The 6,672-nt window shown below is 37.9% G+C and overlaps 1 pseudogene; it reads right to left on the minus strand.

Moving 5' to 3' along the window:
• Window positions 1-1,216: 1,216 nt before the first annotated feature.
• On the minus strand, window positions 1,217-1,967 carry LOC102856014 (annotated as a pseudogene).
• Between the last annotated feature and the right edge of the window lie 4,705 nt (window positions 1,968-6,672).

The raw sequence follows: 6,672 nt of genomic DNA on the forward strand, positions 1-6,672 counted from the left end.
ACTCTGCAACCTCATTCCGTACTCTTGCGATAAACATAATGCCCTAAAATATAATACTTTTAAACTATTCTCTCCCCCAAAGACTTCAATGCCATAAACATATTTCATCCAGTTTTTCAAATGTATTTGAAGTAATTGAAAATGTCATGGCTTGAAACAGGTGTACATTAGTCTTTAATATTCTTGCTTTTTAATATTTTGGGAAGTTCTTAGCAGTAAATTTACTGAAAGTAATATGTCTTTTGATTTCTTGATAGTTGCTGCCATGGTTGCAGGTTCAAGTGAAAACAAGTAGTTGACAACATCAATCTTTCTCCATCTATCATAATGTTACCTATTGGTCCAGTAGTAAGCATTTTTGCTTTCTTGATATTGGTATGTAATCCATATTGAAAACTGTAGTTATTTGATCTTCTTCAATAAGTGCTTCAAATTTTCTATAGAAATATAACTGATAAAGTTTAAATCAGTTATAAAAAAAACTATTTTCTAATAAAGATGAAATATATACTCATTGCATATTGTGTTTTTATTTTCATTATTTTAAAGATTTTTTATTATTATTATTTTTTTTGTGTGTGTACCGTCAAATCGGATCTGACAGGTACAGGAGGAGATTGTCCCTCTTTTCCCGGCACAGCATCTGGTGGATTTGAACCATGAGCCTCTGGGATTGCACTGTAGCTTCTTGCCACTAGGCCACCAGAGCTCCCCTCATTTTATTTTTTTGATCTATATAATTTTTTTTAAAGGGTCATCTATTAATATACCAAATCTACTGCCCTTGGACCTGGTTTAAATAGATTTTAGTCAAACCTTCTTCTAAGTGCTATAGCACTGGTCTGTCCATTTGCTGTACAGAGATAACTCATGGTTGCTGTGATGCTAAACACTATGACACTGATGTGTCAAATGCAATAATGGTTACACATGGTGGACAGTGTTTGGTGGAGCTTCTCAATTAAAACAGGCTTGGAAGCAGGAGTGTCATCTACTTCTGAAACAGCTTGCTTCCAGAAACTCTATAAACTTAGAGAAACAATGTAAATGTTCAGGTCTTTCTTTCACAGTATCGCTATGAGTCATGCACATACAACAACAAGGCTATAGCACAAATAAATCCTTTACAAACGTATCTTTCTTTTTTTTAAATTAAATAATTTTACTGGGAGGAAAAATTACATTTAGAGCATCAGAGCAAAAACATTATTTTCACTCATTCCCCCCCAAAAAGATGCTCAATGCAGGCCTGGTGGACTGTCCCCAGCACCAGGCATCTCCAGGCTGAATGCACAGGGGTCCCACAGTGCTTGTGCCACAGGTCAATGGCCTTGCTCACAATCGCATCCGAGCTGTCCTGGGGAATATTTTACAGGAATGTGGTGATCTTCTCGGCACTGTTCAGGGCCATTACTTTTATTTTAAAGGTTAACAGAATTTCTACTGCTACAAAGACTAGGGATCTTACAGGATCCGCTCACAACTTTATCCCAAACTCTGTAGACTGGACTCAGGCAAGCATCCTGCAAAGCACCTCTTGAACCAGAGATCGTACGGAAGTTTGGACACCGCAGAACAAGTCTTCAGATGATTCAGCAGTCTGCTGTCTTCCAAATTCAAGTACTGTTCAAAAGCCTTTGGCAGCTGGGGTAGAAAGTCCCGGTACTTCTGTAACTGGTTCATAAAGCATCGGACAATCCAGTAACAGTCGACGTTATTCCACCATCTCTTCCATGGCTTTAGCGATGGCAAGACAAACTTTATCTTCTGGCTCCTAGAAGTACCTTCCACACCAATGCTCGGTACATAGATGGGAGAGGGAACCTCTGACTGAAAGTGCAAAGTTTCTCAATATCTAGACGGTCATCCTTGAGGAGAATTTCTAGTGATTTCTTTTCTTCAACTCCACGAAATCCCACTTACTCATAATATACTGAGCGAAAGTTTCTCTGCGAGTCTTCAGTCATGTTTCATTCTTGGAGGCGTGAGAAAGCAGAGAGAAAAAGTAAGCCTCCAGTAAAGGAAACCACTCTCGGGTGATGCTGGGTGGTGCAGCAGAGGCCCGGTGTTCTGACCCGTCGGCGCCCCGAGAGTGGAACCAGGCGAGGGGGTGAGTGTCAGGAAGACGAGTGCCACCAGGAGGGCGCGGGTCGGCCCCGCTCTGGGCAGATCCCAAACGTATCTTTCTAAAGTAATAATGAGTAGAACAACATGTGGGACTGAATAAATAAAAGTTGGAGTTTTTTATTCTGAGCACAATAACTTTGCTTTTCTACTCAGTCTTTCCTTCAGTACAGTAACATACTGAAGAAAATCATGCTGTAATATTTGGCATCTACTGAGTTTATATTATTCAGAATATTTAATAAAAGGCCACCACATGTTAAATTTATTGTCTATTTCCTGTATGTGTGCAATTTTCCAATAACTAAAATTTCTTAATTAAAAATAATAGAACAAACTCTTCTAATTAAAGGCAATTATACATTGCCATTAGTGAACAATGACATTTCTTTTTGTTTTTCACATGTTTTTCTTAATAAAACTCTTCCAAGAAGGTGCCCTAGTGGCACAACAAGTAATCATTCAGATATTAAAAGAAAGGTTTGTGGATTGAGCTCACCAGCAACTCTGCTCCTACAAAGCTTACAGCTTATAGAGTTGTATGGCACAGTTCTACTTTGTCATGTGAGGTCATTATGGTTAAAAATTAACTTATTGAGACAACAATCCAAGAAAGATGCTCTTCATGAGTCTATGAAGACCTTTGTCTCTTTTAATAATGTCCAAAACCTCTCATGCACTATTTCTAGACTCTTTCATCCATTTTGTTCAAACTATTGATGATTTTTGCACTGTTTCAATTTACCAGTGAGGTATAATACTAGAAATGCTTATTGCAGGAGAAAAAGACTACAGCTTTCAATAAGGATTGCATTTCAACATCAAGAATACAAAAATCCTCACCACTGCACAGATAAGAGACATTGTGATGCATGGGGAAAAGATTGAAATAGACTTCATCTTCAAAATCAACACCCTTGAAAGTACAAGCATGAGACATATTGTATTGGAAAGTCTTCTGTTATAGATAGACCTCCCCAAATTACTAATGAGCAAGTATGCCTATTACAGGCCCTGATCTTTTCAATCACTTGTTATACATCTGAGAGAAAGAAAATAAATAAGGATGACAAATAGAAGCACAGTATCTTTCGGTTGTAGTGTTGGAGAAGAATGATGAATATCCTATAGACTGCCAAAATAACAAATAGCTGTATTGGAAAAAGTGTAGCCAGAGTGTTTCTTATAAGCAAGGATAAAACTGTTCTACATATTACTAAGAAAGGCTATTCCTTATGGAATCCCTGTAGGATTCTATAGACTCTTGATGTGAAACCCTTGTCTGAAATAGTATTACCAAATATTTTTTCCCAATTGGTAGGCTTATTTTTCACTCTGTTGGGAAACTGTTTTTATGTGCACAGAGATTTAATCTTTAAAAGGTCCTATTCATCAATTTTATCCTATCCCGATTGTGCATTTATGGCTGTATTTGGAAGTTTATTTGTACCATAGACTAGGCAGTATAAGCTTGATCCAAGTTTGTCTCTGATGATCTTCATGGTTTTAGGCTTTACTCTCAGGTCTTTGATGTACCTTGAGTTTATTATTTTGTATGGTGGATCCTGTTTCAGCTTTCTGCTGGCAACAATTCCATTTTGCCAGCCAGATAAAGACTAACCATACAACTACAACATGTGCAAAAGATATGGAAAGAATTTTCACTTCAAAAATATTCAGATGGCCAGCAAACACATGAAGAAATGCTCAAAATCACTGGCAATAGGACAAATGTAGATCAAAACCACAGTGGGATACCATCTCACCCCAGTAGTAGTGGCAAAGTTTAACGGGACAGCAAGTAATAAATGTTGCAGAGGATGTGGAGAGATAGGAACTCTTATGCACTGTTGGTTGGTTTGTAAAATGGTACAGTCACTCTGGAAGGCAGTTGGATGTTTTCTCAAAATGCAGAATATAGAAATTTCATATGACCCAGCTACTCCACTGCTTGGAATACATCCCAAGAAAATTAGAACCGGAACCCAGGCACAAGTGGAGACTTGCACATTAAATGTTCATGGCTATTCATCATCACAGGAACATAGAAACAGCCTAAATGTCCAACCACAATTGAATAGCTTGAGAAACTATGGTACATATCATGGAATACTACACATTAGGCAGAAGCAATGGTTTTGTAAATCATTTCCTAACTTTGGAAGGATTGGAGAGCATTATGCTAAATGAACTAGCTCAGTCCATAAACACAAATGCTATATAAGACCATTATTGCAGAAATAGAAAGGTAACTATTAAAACGTGTATTAAGATCTAAGGGGGAGTGTAGGAGAAGAATGGTGAGGATGGTGTCACACAATTTAATGGGTGAAAGGAAGGATGTTGATAAAGGAAATGCAAAAGATCCAGTGTGAAAAACAATGCATATGGACTTGTTACTTAAATAAAAGTGAGTCTATTCCTTGGAGACAGACATTAAAGAATAATGTCATCAAAATAGAGGAAGACCCCCAATCAGATGAATTGACGTAGTGACTATAGCAATAGACTCAGATGTATCAGAGATAATGAGGATGGCACAATGTAGAAAAGGATTCAAATCTGCTGTTCATAAGGTCGCTTTGCATCATATTCAACTCAACGTCATTTAACAAAAACAAAATGGAATAATAGCATAAAAACTTAATCAATATTAAACATATATGACACTCTCTTAAAAAAGAAGAAATAAAAGTAAGGGCAAAACAGAGAGCCTGGAAAAGATAAAACAACAATTTAAATAATGTGAACTACTTTGCTTCGAATCCACGTGACTGTGAGATTCGAGACAGGAATCTATTATTATATTTGTAGGTCTCACTTCCTGTATGATTTTTAAAGGATCTTCGTGTCCCCCACAGTAAGTGATATTGAGTAGTTTTATGATTTACATTTTATAAAAAAAAATCATAGGTTCTCATTCTTAGGTAAATTGGAGCTTTGCATATGAAATAAAAAAGCTTTTTAGGTATATAGATATACATCATGGATTGCAAGCAACCGTTTGTCTCTTTAGCATTATTATATAGTGTTTTCCTTAATTTCATTTCTCACATTCAGCTCTGCAAGAAAAACCCAGTGTGCAGTCTTCTTTCCCTCCTTCCCCCAACCCTATGTCACTCAGGCAAGAGATGCTTTCTCTCACACTTGCAGGAGTTTTTGTGGAATACCTCATGTAACCATAGCCATGTTGCTGTTGTTGCTGTTGTTGTTGTCGGGTCCCATCAGGTCAAGTATGACTCATAGTGAACCTCTGAACAAAAGATCTGAACCCTGTCCTATCCTGTTTCATCGCACACTTCCTGACACAGAAAAGCACATTGCAGCAGTTACTGTGTCAATCCGTCTTCCGTCTCTCCTTCATTGACCCTCCACCCTTGCAAGCACCATTTCCTTCTACAATGAATAGCCTCTCCTAGCAACATTCCTGAAGTATATGAGGCAAAGCCTCATCATTCTTTCCTCCAAAGAGCACTCTGGCTGCACCCTCTCCAAGACATATTTGTTTGTTCTTTTGGCCATCCACAATCCTGTGCTCTTCTCCAACACCACAGCTCAAAAGTGTTGATTCTTCTTCTGTCATCCTTATTCACTGTCCAGTACTCAGATGCATTGCAAGTGATCAGAAAGGCTATTGCCTGAATGGGATACACCTTAGTCTTAAGTTTTACATCATTGCTCCTCAATAATTTGAAGAGATCCCTAACTGCACATATTCCCAGGAAGAGAAGTCTCTTTATCCTGACTGCTTGTATGAGGGGTGTTAATTGTGGATCCAAGCAAGATGAAGCTGTTGCCTATCAGTCCAGCGGTAAGAAACTTTGCTTTCTTGACATTGAAAGGCAATCCATAACAAAGGCTTCATTTCTTGGTCTTCTGCAACAAATGCTTCAAGTGCTCCTCACTTTCAGCAGGAAGGTTGTATCATCTGCATAACATAGGTTATTGATGAGTTTCCTTCCAATCCTCATGCCACACTCTTGTTCATAAAGTTCAGCTTCTCAAATAATCTGTTCATTATACAGATTAAGTAGATAATGAGAGAGAATACAACCCTGACACACTTGCTTCTTTATTGTAAACTATGCAGTGTTTCCCTGCTAAGTTTGCACAATAGCCTCCTGGTTTAGGTATAGGTTTCGCATAAGTGTAATTAAGTGTTCTTGGATTCTCATTCTTCTCAATGTCAGCCACAACTTTTTATGAACCACACAGTCAAATGTCTTTACATAGTAAATAAAGTGCAAATAGATATTCTTCTGTTACTCCTCGTATTCGGCCAAGATCCACTTGACATCAGCAATGATATCCCTAGTGTCATATTCTCTTCTAAATAGGAAGCTTTAACCTATGTGCATGATTGTTATTATTCATCTCCCCTACAGAACAATTTCACTGATTTCACATGCAAGCAAGATTTTACTGAAGATTATCCAAAAACGGCTGGAAGAGAACTACCAGAAGTCCAGGCTGGTTTCAGAAGGGGTCGTGGTACTAGAGATATTGTAGCTGATGTTAGATGGATCTTGGCTGAAAGCAGGGAATACC

This window comes from Elephantulus edwardii, unplaced genomic scaffold, assembly GCF_000299155.1.
Source record: "Elephantulus edwardii isolate Elephantulus edwardi_28Jun2011 unplaced genomic scaffold, EleEdw1.0 scaffold00285, whole genome shotgun sequence".
Lineage (NCBI taxonomy): Eukaryota > Metazoa > Chordata > Mammalia > Macroscelidea > Macroscelididae > Elephantulus > Elephantulus edwardii.